The following is an 18,356-nucleotide window of genomic DNA, read 5'->3' as shown; positions in this document are numbered from 1 at the left end:
CATGGATCATTTTTCAGTAATTTTGGTCTAGAATGTCTTCTAAAGGGAGAAATTAGTATTTTGCATGTAATTGCTAATAGAATGAAATGGTTGGATGGACCCTGGCAACTGCTGGAGTAATAAACCCTTCCTTGAGCACAGGTTTAGAGCATCCTCTGGCAGAGTGCTGTAGTGAGTGTCTGGGGAAGTACAGCTGGTGTGGGCCAGGGTATGTGGCTTGGTATTGAAATGCTTTCTATTTCAAAGTGTGTGCACCAAAACCAACGTGTTTACAGAGGCACAAAGACTTACCTGTACAGGTTGCCTCTGACACTCAAGTGTTGAGGGCTAAAGAAACTGGGCAGCTCTAGAGGAGGGACTGCTGGTGTATGTGCTGGTTGTGTAAGTATACCAGTACTCACCTGGTTGACTTAAACACAACTGCTTGCCTTCAAGCTTTGAGAGAGCCCTTTCTGTATATATTTGAAGGAAACAAGACCAGTATTTTTATTACAGGTTGCTAGCATAAATATTTAAAACATCTACCCAATTCCTCCAATATTGTCTTATTTATTTGTCTTTTCTGAAAAGCAGGTTTTTTTCTGGAAAGATTCCTTCTCCTGGAGAGAAGGCAGGTACTAATCCTTATAGATAAAAGATCATCTAAGAGATCAGAGAACTGTGTTTTGCCGTACTTCTGTGGCTAATTGAAAGATAATACAGTAGAGGGGAGGTGGGAGGGAGAGGACAAAAGAGAGGAAGAGAAACTACCTGTGTGCAAGTCACAACCACAAGCTTCACTACTTGGCTGCCAGGGGCATGGAAGGAGAGGGTATATAAATGTACATTAGATGCAACAAGGCCCTAAGACAAAATTTGTTTATAACTTGCATGTTATATCCACATCAGCCTGTCAGCAGCGGAGATGGGGGTTTTTACTTTGCCCTGGTCATTTTTATGGAAATTAGTGTGCCTTGTGTTACAGGTGCACACTGGAGAATACTTATGTTGCTGCCAACTTGTTGTTGGCCAAAGTGAGGAAACTGCAGCCTCTGCAAGGTGTCATGCGTTAGCATAAACTGCTGTTACAGCTTTGCTGCTGGGACAGGTGGACAATATGTGGGGCTCTGCTGGTCTGGCATAACTTGCTGCTGCTTGCTTGCAGTAGCTTTTCTTTGCATCCCATGCCTTTCTTAACTATGCTTGCCTAAACCGAGCATGGGAGGTCCCTTTTCCATTCTGGAGAGATCTAGAGTATGTAGAAAAAGGGTAATTCCTTCAGTGAAGATTGACTCTAATCCCTATCTGAGTTTCAGCTGCTTTCTAGAATTAAAATTTAATTTAATCATAGTCTGTTTGTACTTTCAACAGACATGTTTTAGAAGCTGGCCTTGGTTTGCGATTCACATGTTTACTCCTATGTGTAAACTGTGGCCTGTTGATCAGACAGGAAGTGTTTTGGATTGAAAAGCTTCCTGTCATGTCCTTATTCATGTGAAAATGAAGCTTATTGCTGTTGCAGTATTTTCTCGAACATCTTGTTACTGGCGTCCCAAGGGTTACAAGCTAACCGGTCGAGGGAACTGCACTGCAGAGAAAGAGATTGCAGAGCTCTTTCCAAAGGATGCTGCTTCATCCATGCAGATGGTTGGCCTGGAAAAAAAAAAAAAAAGCTGGGACTGTGGGACGTGGCTCCAAAGAAAGTGGGGAGAGCACTAAGTGAACAGGAATTTTAAAAGATGAATGACATGCAAACTTCTTGTTCTCAGGGCAGGAGAGTTTATGTGTGAGGAAAGACCACAGATCAAATACTGGGAAAGACTGAGGCTGGTCATCTAAGTGGTATATACATCCAGCGCTGATGCAAACTGGCAGATGTTAGACCATGTATGCACCTTAACATGTGTGATCTATATCATTTGATCCTGGGATAACTGGAGAATGACCAGTCAGTCCTTGCTGACTGTGCCCAGGCTCTTCACCTTCATTGCATATAGCCAGATAACGAACAAACCCTGTGTCCCTTTAATAATCTGAGGGAGTATTGGCTCTCCTGCCTACGCAGCCGGCTTAAAATGAACCCAGGCTGGTGTGTCAGACAAGCAGCTAATCAATAGATCTGCTTTTCCAAATGTCTACTCCTGCAAGTTCTCCTCAGTAATACTGAGTCTGTGTGTTTTCTCCTGCGGGAAGGACAGTTGCAGATCTGTGGGATATAAGCAAGTCCTACTGGCTCTGACTCCCTGCTACAGCGGGTCAATTGAACTTTACTGTAGAAGACTCGTTTCTCTCTTGGTCAGGTACGGGCTTCTCTATCTAGGAAAACGTGGGGACCTGCTTTGGGAGTAGAGGCATGTGATGGATTTGCTGCATTTCACACAGCTTATTTTACTACCTGCTTTGCCTAGTGAAGAGACTGACCTCTGCATGAAAAAGTCTGTTGGATAGTGATGGCATAGAGAACTTGGCAAAATCAAAGCATTTACAACATCTTTATCTTTGAAGTGCCTGTTTAATAGTGCCATTGTCATGCCAGTTGGAGGCAACACTTCTCTTTGCAATTGAAAAGCTCAGCAGAGCTAGCTGATAAGCACGGGTACCCTGCTGGGAAATTGACCCTTTGAACTGGGAAGAATCCCTCCAGATAAGCAAGTAATGGAATTTTTATCAGGTCTTGCTCTTTATTGTAGCATGCTTAGAGTTGTAGGTCTTTCTATGCAGCAAAAGTGTTTTTTTTTTTCTCTGGTCTAGTAGGTGTGTGGGTAATGTAATATTCACACTTTAAAGATGCTGCTTCCAGGCCTGGAAAGAATAGCCGTGCTGTACTCTCACAGAACAGAAAGGAAGTGATGGCGATATAACTTAAATAACAAATGTATGTTAAGAGCCAAACTTGCTGAGCATCCTAACTCCCAAGGGAAAGGAGAGGTGTTCTGAGGATATTCTTATATATGTCCTATGAAGATGCTAAAGTTTTTTTCACTGTTACCTTTTTTAAAAAAAAGTTGTCGGGAAATACATTTAACAGACTTTTGTTTTCATGTCACTATAGAAACAAATGCTCTCTTATACATTAAACCTCATAAATACATTTGTCTCTAAAAATATAACATTGATCTCAACAACATAACATTTACAAGCACAAGGCTTCTGTGCAGGTGAGAATCTGCTTTCATTTAAAGCAGGGATCAAGCTTTTTGAGGCTTTTCTTTCTAAGCTGTGAAACTGAACCATTAGACTTCTCAAATCTCAGTACCAAAAAAGCAAAGAAAAGGAAACTAAAATTTAGATTTGACCTGCTTTTGAGCCTTGTTGTGTCCCTGTCTTGGCCTATTGATATTTCTAGCGTGACCATCTCAGGAAACCAGTGTGGGTCCTGTGGAAAGGCTGCTGTTGGCTGTGGGAGTGTTTGAGTCTGCTTCCCATGTTCTGGGCCAGGACGTTGCCTATTCAGCCCATGCAGTCTGTGTGGCGAAGCAGCCATCTCTGGCAGGATACACATCCTATACAGATGGTTTGAGTTGTGAAGTTTGAGACAATAACAGTAGAAGATATGGCTCTATTAAATATATCCATCCGAACAGATCTGTCTTGTGGACAACTTATGGAACAAAAGCAGACTGTAATGAAGGGTATTGCAAAGCAGTGTGGGAAGCTGCTGCCATTGAGTGGGGGACGGGGCACATTGCTCTGAGTACAAATTAATCAAGTTCAGGCTGACATTCCTTCGTGTCAGGTTTCCCTTTTGGTCTCCCTAAGATACTGCTGCAGTGGAAAACCTTTCTCTCAGAGTACTTTTGTCCCACCTAATTGGTCTTTAAAATATGCTTTATTCCTTGCAAACAATATAGCACTGCTGTGCTATGCTAATGAATTCGTAATTTAAAGAAGAGGGGCAGGGGCTGACATATGGCAAATACATGCTTTAGTTTTGGTAAGCACATGATTTTGAAGATAAACAAAGCTGTTCCCTTATCCTCAGCATGTACTTGTTTTGTTTTGCTGATAATGAGAAAAAATTAACACTGTTAAACATGATTGAAAACAGCAGTATCCTCTGAAATTAATGTCTGTGTGAATTACATTGAAAGTCTTTTTGCTTCTTTGCTTTTACTCTAAACTAGAGTTCATTTCTAAGTGCAAGATGCATTAAAAAAATCATTGTAACTCCAGAAGGGAGTTCCAAATCTCTCTAATTTTGTTTTCTTTTCAGTCTTGTAACACTGGTCTTTCTGTATTTGCTTCTTAGATGTGTATAGCTAAAAGCTCTTTGTATTAAAATTGGATTCTATCAAGTTTCCAAATGATGGAGTAGTTCCTAGAAGTTTTTCGTAACATAAATGTTTTGCACTGACATTTGTAATGACTTCCAGCACTCGTTGGAGCAAACCATAGTTCCAAAGTTTTGTTTTATAAGGAAACCTGTAGAAGCCTAAAAATTGAGGGAAGGCAGCAGTTACTCTGCTATTCCACATTTTAAATGTGTTTATTAAAGTCAGTAGAAGACTTCTCAGCAGCCCAAGACTACATCTGTCTGGGCAGTGTTTCATTTTGTGGCAACTGGTCCCCTGCCTCTGAGACCAGGTGCCAGACTGCCCAACTCCATGTTGCATAGCCCCTTGCCTGCAGTCGCCGTGCGTCCTGCGCCCCACCACACGCGTGCCCTTTGCAGAGACATTGCTCTTTGGTGGATTGAGCTGAGGGTGTGCGTTGCAGGCATTGGAGTACCGCGTGAAAGTGTGGGCTGAGTGGTTCAAAGCCTCTTTGAGCTAGCACTGGAGGACCGTGGAGGGAGGGTGGAGAAACCCCCCAACTTTTCTGGCCCACCCGGAAGGAACAGTCTGTGGACTTTCCTACATCCTATGCACTGTGTCCAGCAGTGCTAGTTACTCAAAAACATGCCATGGAGCGAGCATACCACCAGTGAAATGGTGTAGGTGACTACAGGGTAGTGCTTAAGCTTATGCCCTGGCCCTGTTTAGTTTACTAACACAGGGATGGCTGGAGTGTCCTTCCCGTTGAAGGAGGGTTGTGATACTCTTAAGTGGCTCCTGGCTGTAGTGGCTGGCAGGCTGCGGCTCATGGCTCATGGTTCGCTGGTCCTCCCAACCTGTGCTCCAACATGGGTGCTTTCCAGTGGCCCCTGGGCTGGGGGCTGAAGGCTCTCAGCACTGTTCTCTAGCAAAAGTGCTCAGTGTGACTCGCACGCTACAGCTGTATACCCGGCCTGCTTTTGAAGGGTTCCTTTCTGATGACTGCCCATCTCCAAGGGGACAGCGGGCCAGGAGTCCCCAGAACACCATTTTGCTCCTGCAAAATAGATATGCATTTAGATTATTATGTATAGACAGTATGTGAGAAGTTAATCTAGGGAGTAAAAAGAAGTACCAAGATGAGGAGGTGCTGTGATGGGTAACCCTTTCTGAGGCTGAGCTGAGATCAGTCATCTGTCCAGAAAAAATGGTTGGGCACCACTGCCTTACAGTACTGTTGCAGAGGTAGCATTGTCTCTTAACTTTTTCATGAAACTTTCTAGCAGAGAGTCTCACTGAGGTCATGAGGAGGGAGGGTGAAGCCATCAAAAGCAGGAACCTAGTTTGTAAAGATCTCTGGCATAACCCAAGTCTGTTCTCAGTTCAAAAGATCCCTTTTAATACAAAGCCCAGCTCCTGAAGTGGCTTCTTTCCACCAACTCTGAAAAATGTCTTTGTGCATTTGAATTGTGGGAGGAGAAAAAGAAGAAAGCATGCAATGTGGCAACCTTTGGTGATTTTTTTTCTCATTTGTCTTAGGTGATGTTAGCTGTTTCCATGGACTGAGCCATAGATGTAAAATTTTTTGACCCTTTGTTGATGCTATGATGTTCTCCTGCAAAGTGTATTTCTGTATTGTGAACAGCGCAGAAGCAGCAGCGGGTTGTTTTATGCTTCTTCATCGTTCTTCTAATTAATTACATGTAACTTCTTCTAACACCTCTCATAGGAGGGTTCTAGCTCTGCTTTTTGAAACAGATGTACAACTATGACGGTAATTAGATCTACTTCAGTGACTGAACTTAGCCCGTTCTCCCCAGAGGGATTCTCCTGATTTGCTTACACCAGTGCCTAGGAGCAAGAGAGTGCAGTGCAGAGCAAAACGTGTTATTTAGCTGGGAAAGTGGATTCTGCTTCTACATTGGTCTTCTAGACAAAAGAGGTGCATGCTGAAACCTTTACTAATCAAGTTCCAGTCATTCAGAGCAAACTAAGCTAATTGTCAGTATTTTGTGGATGCTGCTTTGTGGATGAGTTGAGACAGCAATTCTTTCAGCATTCTTGCGTTGTTACCCCTTATTAGATACGTTTTCTTGTAAAATAACTGTAGAATTTCTCCATAAATCTGAATGGTGTGACGTTAATTTCGCCACTGCTGTGAGAAGTTTTTCTTTGCCTTCATGTAATAGTGTCAAATCAGTGAAATGTTGATAATAGAATGATGCTCTATTTTACAGTATTGTCAAAGTAGAGTTCAAATAAGTAATGAATCTTTGCAAGACAAGGTGGTGTCAACCCATCTTTCAGATGAAGAAAGCGGACAAAGAATGTAAAAGTTCTGCTGGAGATCTGTTAGTAGTCACTAGAAGGTGGTATTAAACCTTGGATCTCAATTTGAGGATTTGAGTTGGTATTTTCCGCTCTGTTTTCATAGCTGCCATGTCTGTCTTTAAATGTTCTATATAGGTCTAATGATACGGAAGCTTTGTTCTGTCTCATAGGTCAGAATTGCAAGGGTAACATACAATTGTCTTGTTGGAAAATGTGACTAGATTTGATTATTTGGCAGCGGGTACACTTGCTACTGAGTAGCCAAGAAAATGTACAGCTCTGCCTCAGTCAGATAGTCAGCATTATCCAAAAAAAATGAATGCCCACTCTTTCAGGGATTCAGTCTTTCCCAAGACAGACCATGTGCTTAATTATTGCCTTGCTGTTCAGAGCAGAGATTGGCTTTCTAAATGATGGGATTTGCTTTGGGTTCTCATTAAATGTTGTATGCTGTACTGTGACACACAATATGCCCTGCAGTGTGTCATGTGCTATGATGCTAATCAGCAGTCAATACCAAAGGAGGAGAGCAGCTGCTCTGCAGTCAGCATGTCTGAACAGTCCTGCACCCAGCAGGGTATCGCTTAATTCACACTAATGGATAAAGAACTGGTCTCATAACACTTCTGTAAATGAGGCTAATGATCAGAGAAAAAATGCAAACTAGTTTTCATTTATTCATAGAGATAGGTGTAATTAGAAGTAATAGCTGGATCCAAAAACTTGCTCTCTAGCATTTGTTTGTTGATAGTACAAAATGTGAATGGCTTGTTCTACTGTTTGTCTCGTGTGAAGTTATTAACTTCACACAGAAGTTGAAGTATGTATGCTCTTAAATCCTCATTGAGAGAGTTACAAGGCTTAATGGGGAAAAGCTACAGATAATTGCATCTCTTGAACTTACTTACCTTAGTTGACTTTCACTGTGTGGTGATGGACCTCTATAGAAAAATCCACTGCTAGGAAGATCAGTGTGTTGATTAGTTTTTTGATCTTTTTACATTAGCTCTATTGTCTTCTGTAGATTACAGAAGTCAAGAGGAGGCAACCTGCCCTGTTGCAGTTGTGGCAGCTGAGTAACAAGCTTGTAATTAGGTATGAAGGTCTTATTTTAGCATCTAAGCTGTAGTGTACTAGCCACCCTCTTCCTTCTGGCATTCTTCCTTGTTAATGAAGTCTGTTGTTCTTCTCACAGGTGTGTCATCCCAGTGGCACAGGTGATGCCACTTGATCATTCATGTCTTGAAGAATCAATCAGTTATGGTGACTTAGTTGAATGATGTGAAGCAGCTGATCTAGCTGCAGTTTTAAGTTGTCGTCCTCGTCTACTTGGGTATTTTAGGCAGTGACAAGTGCATGCTTCTGACCCTATACTACCAGCTGGTTTTGGCTATGTAGATGTCTCCAGGAGCAATCTTCCCGGTGTGATGCATAGTGAAAAAGTAAATCCAGCCTTAAACTCATTTACAAGAGGAAGCTGAGTAACACTTGAGGCTCTGTGGTCCCATCACAGAGCCAGTCTGGACTGATATGGGCATTCCTTATTTTCTGTAGTTCATTGTGGTGCAAACTAGCTACATAAAATTCTGCGAGAGCTGGTTTCACTCCCACTGAGCTGGCACCTCTCTGGACCTTTGTATAGTAACTAAGTCTTGCCAAATTTTAGATACTATCTGATCAGCACGCCAGGAATTGGTTGAGGAAGAACTTTCTAATCCAACTGCATAATAGCACTAAGTTGGTTGAGAAGGCGGTGGTGGTGCTCAAAACAAGGTCAGGATTCTCCATTCTGTAACTGAAGTCTTTGTAATGAGACTATACCTAATGTAGCCAGATTGTCTCTTTAAACCTTTTATCTTTCTTTTTTGTTCTTTTTAATTAATGTGCGCATTAATAATCTGTTAAGCTCCTCTTTCTGTGAATGAAGTTTACACCAGTCTGGAGGTGTGTGGGGGATATCCGCTGATGAAAGTGAAACATCCAAATTTTAAAAAGTGATTCTTGCCCAAAACCCCACCCTGCTCTTTGTTGGAAAAAGTGTTTCTTGCTGTAAAACTTGCCTGGTGCAAGGTTCGGAATACCTTCAGAAGACTAGAGTTCTTGTTATGATGTGGAAATAAAGTCCAGGCCAGCTGTCAATTGATTGCATTTACAAAAACAATGTAATTATCACTGACTCATTACTTCTGCATATCAGGGAAGGAGAATTAGGAATGACTACCACTGAAAAGAAAGTAGATGATGAGGAGGGAGGGGTGTGCATGTATCACAAAAATCCCAAGATTACATCAAACTGGAGAGCCATGTGTATGTGGCTGTTGTGAAACATTTATTCTCATCTTTCCTCTGCTTACTAATTTTCTGAGAGTTAGTCTTGTCTCAGCAATAATTATTGCAGACAAGAAAGCAAGTCAGGAAGATACGCAAGTTTAAAGGTACTAAATTGTCGAAAACTTGAAACTAACGCTAAACATATATGAATATTCTTGGGACTTTATAGACTCTGTATGTGATAATTGCCATTTCTCAGACCTGTAAAAATGCCACGTCTTGACAAATCACCTGTCAGACATATCTGAAGTCATATCAAGCAGCTCTGATATTCCAGGCTTTACTTAAGAAAACCTGATTTGTCAAAGTTTAGGGTTTTGCCTTGAGTTCATGTTGTTATCTCAAATACTTGCTTTCAAAGCCTGTTTAAAAGAAACCGAGGCGTTATGTAGTGGAAAGGTGGGATGTTTTTCTGCTGTCTCACCTTGAAAGTGATTGAACTTTTCCTTAGAAACTGCAGAATTGCAGAAATTGGTCTTGAACTATCATTGTGAAAGTGGCTTGACACTTGAGTATATTTCCTCAACCTCCGATGTGGGAACTTGTAGCAATGGTGAAATGCTTTATAGCAGCTGAACATAAATATATTCTTTAAAATGGGGGTGGAGGTTGTTCTAGAAAGATGCTTTGTCTATGGCTATACGTTGCATTAGCAGTTCTTCTATTGAATTCTGGTACTTTTTCAAAGCTAGGCATTATTACTTCAAGGCTACACATGTGAAGGAATCCATCCTTCTGAGCAAGCTGGTAAGAAGAGCTGGGACATGCTGGCAAATCCAGGTGGGTGTAGGTTAAAGCTTGGAGGCTGCCAGCTGAGTATCAGGTGTCAGGTATTGTCAAGCAGTTGCTGTTTCAGCAGCTGACAGTACCATAAGGAGTTAAAGATAAATGGATGCTTGTACAAAGGTCACTGGTGTCAAGGGTACCAGCTGAGTGTTCTTAAAACAATCTTCATTTGTGCTGTGTGCCTCATAGGTAAGGGATTTCATTACTATGAATAATCTATAATCTTTTACTCTGAAAATAAATTATATATTTTTAAGAGTCTGCAAACATTTCTGTAAATACAGTTAAGGAAATACATATGTAATGGAGGCTCCAGACTTGTCTATAGTAATGTCATGTTGGTGATGAGGTGGAGCTTGATATTTAAGGGACTTCAGCTGAATTTTCCCTGTTGTAGTTACAATTAAGTATCTTGCCAGTTGATGTGGAAACGGTAATGACTGGTACCTAAGAAACAATTAACTGGATTTCTATTTGAATATTTGTTTAAAGGAGGCCTGCACTATTATCCTACTGAAAACCAGGCATAACTCGCATCTCTAACAGATATTGCCTGCCCACTTGGCTTTGAACTTCAAGTGCAGTGGAGATGAAGAGAAGGAAAGGAGCACTTACGTGTCTCCAACTACCCAGTCCCAAGCATCTAGCTCTGTGGTGAAGAGACTACTCGGAGGAGAAAATTGACTCTTTCAAATGCCTTTGGACTATGACTCTACTGGGTCTGGGTTTTTTTCTGATCTAGCACTTCTTGCCTGATCTTTCTCCTCAGTTCATACCTCCGCGTCCATAATCCCAAGGGCATTTGGCAGGCAACCAAGAGAAGTGTCAGTGAAGCCATCTTCCCTGGCTGCCTTTTGATGTGGTTTTGATGTATCAACGTAGCTATAATAGCTACTGACTGACCAGGAGTGGGACCATCCCTCTGGGCTTTCCTCCTATTCCCTCCCTAATACTGACAATTGTGCTACACTCATCCTGCAATAAACCAGTTCTGGGAGCTAAACCAGCAGTGAAAAACTAATCATACTTGGTGGGGGTGGGGTGTGGGGGGGTAGAGAAAGAAGCAAAAGAAAGTTTGTAACCTTCCAAACAGGATTCCTCACACTAAGTGGAAAGCCTGTTTGGGTTTTCCAGAAAACATGCTGAATCATAATCCTCCTAAGAAAAGAGACAGCAAGCTTGAACCTTGCATGTTTACCCCACATCTTACTTGGTCGTACACAGTTAGATTGTTAGTAAGGTGAAGTTTGTACTAAGGGCAAAACCCCCTTAAACACTGACTTTTATTTGCCCAGGCATGTAAATGGGGGCTGGTTTGATGCTCATGTTAAAGTAATGGGTTACTTTATAGGACTTCCATTCAGAAATGAGACACTGGGAATTTTTTTAGCAAGATGCCAGTTTATGGAGATTTGTAATACAAGCAAGCAAGATATGTGAGTGAAGTGGAAACTTTCATGGCTGTCATAGAAGGAACTTCAGTTAGGAGGAGGACTTTTCTCTTATTCCTGTCTTTTTCTTTTTTTTTTTTTTTTTTTTTTCAGGACAAGATAGAATAAGAAGGGGAAGGAGATTTGAGTATAATTTCTGTTTTAAGGCTGCCACATGGAAACTCATTGTAAAACTACACATTAGTGTTTGGACTCAGGGTGTCATTTGAATGCTGCCTAGCCCATGACAAGCCTTCTTAAGCATAAAGAAAACCAAACCTTGTAAAAATCAAAAAATCTACAGTAACAGTAGTGGCAGAGAGCATGAGCTGGCCGGATAGAAGAGCAATGAACCTCTGTTGAGGTAGAAGCCTGCCCAGCTTTTAGACAGAGTTTTTTGTTTGCTGAGCAAGGAGAGAGAGGACTGTTCCCAGGCTTACCTGGCTGGGATAATCACTTAGCCCATTGATCTTCCTATGCAAAAGACTGAAACGCTTATCTTTTTTTGGTGATGCCTTTTGGTAGAGTTTCATAGCCTTCAGTCTTGACAGCTCATCAATCTGGTAGTCCCTCTCTCTTGCAACTGCTGTACTAAAGAAAGCTAATAAAGGTGTAATGCATCTCATTATCCACCTGACATTTTTTACATCCTCCTTGCGTCACTGGTGGCCTTGAGGATGGCCTGTGAGATTAATTTGGTAAAATAAACTAATAGTTAATCTAAGCATTGTTCTCTCGCCTGTATTTCTAGTGTGCTGAGATATGGCTTCTGGAAAATGGCAGCATAACACTATGCTGGGTACCTGTTCAGTGACTGCAACATTTCTCTCCCCATGCAGATTTTAAGCCAGAGGTTACCACAAACCTTTGCAAATCTCATCTTTGGCTTAAAACGGAGAGTTTTTTTCTCTGGAAATAATCCCCTATGTCAAACTTTGCCTTTGCTTGAACTCAGTCACCTGGGATTTTTCCCGAGTTGAAAAGCATCACCAGTGGCAGGGCAGACTTAGTGTAACTGGAGCATTACTCATGCAATAAAACTCACAAAGGGTTTGAAATTTGTTTTTAAATATTAGCTTAAGCATTAGCTTAAATATTAGTTTCTTTACATGGATGTCCTGCTCCTGGGGTGTGTATCCCTTTGTGTGTATATATGTGTTGACCATAGTAGAAGAGCCACAAAGTTTGCAGTTTCCTTTTTTAATCTAAATCAATTTCCAAACCAATTTATCTAATTGCGAGGAGTTCTTTGGAGACAAGGCCTGAGAACAGAGCTCGAAACAGGTAAAAGTGACATTGTTCATAGTCGGCACAGGCTTTGGCACAATACTTGGCTGAAAAGTCCCTCAATAAGCAAACAGCGCATTAGCACTGGTTCTGCAACACCTTCTCCATTGCATAATGGTGTTTGCGCTGGGGTGTTATTAAAAACCCAGGCAGCGATTCTGTCCTGCGTCAGCCTCTGCTGCCAGCAAAGCGTTGCAGGCACATGTTGTTGCAGCGCACTTTGTTGTGCCTTATGCAGCCTGGGAAACGGGGTGCTAATTAACGGAGGGTGTCAGTGTGGGTAGGAAAGCCCTGCTCGCACCCGTCAGCTGGTGGTTGTGGCAGTATTGTGGGCACCCGGGCGGTTACCTCTGCCCCGTGTGACTGTGGGCTTCGTGGAGACAATTATGATAAAAATCAAGATCGCTGTCTTCAGAAAAGCCTGTGGGGTTAAGAGTTTCCAGATACAGTAACAGACCTGTTGGTTCAGGAGCAAGTCCTAGCCCGATCTAACAAGGAAGGGCATTTTAATGAAACTTTAATTCTTTGCTGCTGAAGCAAAGTAGGATCATGGTTTTAAAAGGTCTGTTTTTCTTCAACTCTGAGAGCATTAAGAAAAGGAAATAAAATAAACCTCTCTTAGGCATGCATTCCCAACATGCCGTAGCTGATGCCGGCCAGGCCTCAGGCCAGCAGTAGCTGGTGTAAGTCTCTGTAGTAAGCTGTTCAGGTGCTGTTTCCCTCCTTGATGCCTGGTCGTTGGATGCCTCGGCAGCTTCCTGTGCCATTGTTCAGTGGGTGAAAATAAAAAATGAGCATTTATTGTTTTTATTATTCTTTGTCTAGTGCTACTTGACAGTCTCAAATGTTAATATTTCCATTGGATGTTGTCATTTTCTAAAGTTGTTTGGGGCATTGTCCCCATTCTGTTGGCACTGAGGGGATGCAGAAGGCAGACTGTTAGGATCACAGGGAATGCAGCAAAGAGGAGAGTGGAAACCAAGCACCGTAACTCAGTCACAAACTTGTGCTGGGCAAAGTCATCTTATCCTTATTTAACTTGTTGCATTTCATATGCACACTTCCTTCTAATCCCTGTATCTTTCCCCCTCTGTTGCATATAATCTCATCTTCTACTGGCATGTCTCCTACAGAGCTGGTTTTCTCTGCATTTTTAAATGTTATTTAAAAATTGGCAAAGATTCATACTGTGGAGACATCAGAATCACAAGGTGCTGCCTCCATGCCCTTTATTTGCAGCATCAAAAAAGAAAGTACAGGAAGACACCAGTCAGCAGTAACAGCACGGGTCAGCCTGTGCTCCCAGCAGCACGTGGTGATCCGCTGTTGGTGCCAGCCTCCCTGGTTCGGGTGGGCAGGAGGAAGTGGTGTGGAACAGGGAGGGCACGAGGAGGTTTCACCTATGGCTGTAGGTGCAAAGTGGCACAAAGAGGGGTGGCCTTGCACTGGTGGCCCATTAAGGTCCTTCAAGGCTTCTTCAGCTTTGCTTCAAAAGCATCCAGGTGTCGGGTGACTCCTAGTGATCATATAGGATGGCAAAATTCTGTAAATTTTTCACACCTATGATGGCATACTTCCCCAGTCATGTTCTTAAGCTGGGAGACCTAGGTCCAGGTTTGACTGGATGTTTAGGTATCCAGAGATGCAGGTGGATGTCCACAGGGGTTTCTGAACACACCAAGGCGAACAGAGTTAAATTTCACTTATATTTGAGCATCATATGAAAGCGTCTTTGAGGTCAGGCTGTTCATGCACTGGCTGAGGAAGACCCTCTTGCACTTGTGTTTGGCAAGGCCCATGACTCCCAGTTTTCCCAGAACAGAGAGGGAGCAAGGCTGACAGCTGAGCCTGCAGCTCCATGACAGTTCATCCTGGTTTTAACTTGTGCTAACACTGGTAGGTCCAGGGAACTGAACCAGCATTTTGTCACTGGGTTGGGTTTTCCAGTAGGTCAGCTCAGAGGTGGTGGAACCACTTCCCTTACTCTGGCCTCTTTGCTCCTTTGGGGCATAGACCTGGGGCCACTGAAGGTGGAAAAGACTTCGGTGCTGGAAACACACCCTAGAGCTCCCTGGGCTGTAGCCTGCAGGCAGGACCATACGTGGCTGAGTTGCTGTCCCTTAAATTCCTGAAGGGCATGCCTGCCAGCATTCAGTCAGGCGCTGGCTTTGGTTTGTGTATAATCCCCAGGGGAGCAGTTGCAGTTCCTGCTCTGTGGACTCCTCCTGTGCTGTCAGAAACATGCAAAACCTTTCTTGGTTTGTCTTGTTTCAAAACACAAAACCCAGTTTATTTTGAAGAATTTTTTCATTGACTTCTCTGAAAGAATTATTACAGATTTTTTTCTTTCTTGTTCTAGCTTCCATTCGCCTTACTACATACTTTCACCTTTCATAGCTGACTCACAACTTTGTATTTTAAATGAACAGGTGAGATGATGCTTAATTAAAACTCTTGGAGTGGAGGTGGTGATCATTAAAGGGTGATGATGTAGAGGGCGATCTTCTGTTTATCCACAGAACTAATCAGGCTTGAGAGGTGGGTGTTATGCCACTGTCCTACCCGGAGAAGGCACCTCTGAAGCACAAGAGGTTAATTTGTTTTCTGCTCCTTGGTCTCTCTTCTGTGACTGCCAACAAAAGTAGCAATTACTAGTGTTATCTCAGGGGGTGTTCCCTGATGTGGATAATTGCAAACTGGGAAACCACACTGATACCCTTACCGAATTTCTTACAGGCCAGAGAACACCCCCTGGCCTGGTCAGTAGTACAAGTAAGTTGTTACCTAGACTAAATCTGTGCTAATACCTTAGGGCAAAAGGTTCCATATCCATTACAGGTCCCTTGAAGCATCGGGTTGTTTGAAAAATCAGCTCTATCCAGTACAGTCAAGAATGTGGAACATGCCTTAAAGGGCAAGTCGGTTTGTGCCTGTCTTTTTTTAGCTTTTTTTTTTTTAGGCAACTTCTATAGCATAATTTATGCTTCACAGAACAAGTATGTTGTCATATTTGTTGTGTAAAAATAAAAAAAATATCATAGCAACACATTTGTTCTTGTGGAAGCAGCTTGCATCAAAAGAGATAGTTAAGGAATGACTTTCACAATTTGCAAATGCCGAAGGGGAGTTATGATATCTGGTTCTTTAGCCTAACATTCAAGGGTACCATACTATCCAGCATTTGAGTGCTGAAACACAGCAATCTGATTAAAAAAAGTTTTCAAATAATTGACTACTTGAAACAATTTAACAAGAGCTATAGTGGCTTTAACAGGAGTTGTAGTAGAGTTTTCATTGCTGGTACTTCTAAAATCAAAATCAAATGGTTTGTTCATGCAGACAGTGATTTTAGAAAAATCTTACGACCACGTGATTTCATGCTAGATGATCACAAGAGTTGATTTTGGCCTGATAATCTCTAAGTGGATTGCTCAGAACAATATACTAGTTTCTGTGCTCAAGCCAGAAAAGTCCAGGAAAAAAAGACCAGTGCAGCCAACTACCTTTGTGCACCCTCAAACTCTTCAGCATCCAGGGAAGTGTTAGCAAGATCGGGGATAATTTGACTGCCCAGTAAAGTAAGTGAACATCTCTTCTTTGGCTGCAGTAGGCTCTTGGTCAGGAGACTTCGCAAATGGATCTATGGCCATTGAGTTGGTTGTGCTGAAGTCCCTAAATGAGATTCTCCTTTTTGCAGGGTGCTGTGCAGGCACTGTGAGCCCTCATTGCGCGGAACAACTAAGCAGAGGTCAGGCACCCCTGGAAAAGGAGTAGACAATATATGCAAATTGTTGGTATTTAATTCAGTTGTGTAGTGGGGAAGAATAAACATTATTCCTGACATTTCCATGTTTGATTAATGGTGAATGGAGCTGGCAGATGTTCAGCTGGCCACCAGATGGGGTCTGCTCAGTCCAATAAATGGAATAGAAACAGTCTGGGTCTTGTAAAGCCAGCACTTAAAAAAGCCCTGACAAAATCTCTGGTTCAGCCAAGTGATACACCAGCTTTGGCCTCAAAACAATTTAGCAGCTTAAGAATGGAGGTAGTACAACCAGCAAAACTGCTTATGGAAGTGAAATGGGGTGTGGAAGGATTGGAGCTGGTTAATTTGCTGGAGTTTCAGCAGGTTTTCCTCTGCTGCAGGAGCCCGGTGGGACCGCGGCTGGGATGGCGTGGGGCCGGGTCGGTGCGGGAGTTCGTTCGTCCTCCTGCGGTCACAGGTGCGGGTGTAAGGCCTCTGCGCATCCCCGCCACAGCGGGTCTGTCCCGGGGTCGGCTGTTTTTAACGTCGTGAACCCAGGACAGGCTTTGCGACTTGAGATCAGGTAGCCCGGTGCTGGCCTTGATCCATCAGCCTCCCTTTCTGTGTGGCTGCGCCCGGCGGTGGGTCGTCGGCACAGGGTGTGTGTGTGTGTTGGGGGGCTCTTCCCGGCCCCCTGGAAACCCGCCTGTGCCCGGCCGAGCTGCGGGGACGGGGGGCACACACGGCGGTGCTGCTCCCCGCTTCTGCCCGCGGCAGCCGCCGCGCCTTTACCCGTCGGGGCCGGCTCCCCCGAGCACCCTGCGGGCAAAGCGTGCAGAGTGAGGAGAGGGGAATTGAAATTCATGCAGATTCGGTTCCTGGGGGAAGCGTTAAGTGTCTGCCAAGTGCCCCGTCCCGCTCGGCGCGCCCGGGCGGATAAGCCGCCCTCGGCGGGGGTCTGGGTGGCCGCTGCCCCTCGCTGCGGGTGGGGGGGCGGGGGGTGCCACTTTGACCCCGCGAGCAGCGCGAATAAATTCCCTTTGATAATGACTTCCCAAGGGAGACAAAGAGCGGGAGGGAAGGGGAAAGAGGAAACCTGAGCGCGGCGTTCACGGTTGCAGCCGCGGTGCCGCGGGGGCTGCCCGCGCCGCCAGCCTTTGAAGACGAGCCGCCGCCTCCCGGCGCTTTCCGTGCCCCGCCGCGGGGGCCGGGGGTGGCAGCGAGGCGGCAGTGCCCGGCCGGGGGCGTTCGGAGCATGCCCCGGTAGCCCGGGTGTTGCCGTTCTGTGCGTAAGCCGGGGCGCGGGCGCTTCTTTCTCACTTGAGACGTGCCGGCCGAGGCAGCGATGGGCAGCTGCTCGCCGTGGTCCTCAGCCCCGGGTTGCGTTATTTTTATTCACACACAGCGATGTAAATAGGCCAAGTGTTTTCCCGTCCTTACCCGCGTCCTTAATTTCTCGGTGCTCGGGTCAGCCCGGAGCACGGCGGAGGGTGGGGCGGGGAATCTGTTTCGGGCGTCGAGGCGAACAAAAGCGCTGTCGCTAACCCGCGTGTCCGTCGTGTCCCCGGCGCAGAAATTTATTGCTTCTGCAAACGCTTGGTCCCCCGGGTGGGCAGGCGGTGGGGCCGGCGACCCTTCCTGCCCCGGGGTCGGTGGCAGGAGCGCCCCCCCCTCCTCCGCCTCCCCCGTCGTGGGCAGCGCTTCGAAGGGAAGGTCGGTGGGAGATTCCTCCCGGCGGCCGAGCGGTGAGGGGCGCACAGCGCTGCCCCCGGCGGGGGATGGCGGGGAGCCCCCCGGCGGGCGCTGCCGGGGCCGCTCCGGGGTGCGTTTGGGGAGGAGCGCTCGGGAGGCTGCTCCCTGCCCGGCCCGCAGCCCCGGGGGGGCGGAAGGGAGGGCGGGGGGCGGCGCAGGTAGCTCTGCCGCCGCGCTCCCAGCGGGCGGGACGGGGAGGGGAAGCGGCGGCGCCGACCGGAGGGACCGGGCAGGCGGAGCCCCCCGCCCCTTCCTCGGCGGGGCTGCGCCTGGCGCTGGCCGCTCCTCCGGCCCGCGGTGAGCAGTGCGGCCGCCTCGCCGTGCCCGCTGCCTTGGCAGCCCTGGGGCAGCGGGGAGGGGGCTCGGGCCCACGCGGCGGGCGCAGCGAGCGGCCATCGGTCGCCCCCCCTCGCCTCCCGGCGCCCCAGCCGCCTCGCCGCCCTTTCGGTCCTGCCAAGAGGT

At 45.3% G+C, this 18,356-nt stretch overlaps 1 protein-coding gene across 2 annotated transcripts in view; it reads left to right on the top strand.

The window, feature by feature from the left end:
• The window catches only part of PRICKLE1 (prickle planar cell polarity protein 1), a 70,866-nt gene that overhangs the window by 36,530 nt on the left and 15,980 nt on the right, over positions 1-18,356 (top strand). Inside the window, exon 1 of one of the 2 annotated variants that reach the window (XM_080392118.1) lies at positions 12,031-18,354. The exons of the other annotated variant lie outside the window; for it this stretch is intronic. The gene's annotated coding sequence lies outside the window, so the exon portion shown is untranslated. Of the gene's footprint in view, positions 1-12,030; positions 18,355-18,356 lie in introns of those variants that run through there. 2 annotated transcript variants of the gene reach the window in all.

The sequence above is a fragment of the Falco punctatus genome (assembly GCF_963210335.1).
Source record: "Falco punctatus genome assembly, chromosome: 6".
NCBI lineage: Eukaryota > Metazoa > Chordata > Aves > Falconiformes > Falconidae > Falco > Falco punctatus.
This window is presented reverse-complemented; position numbering and strand designations above follow the sequence as displayed.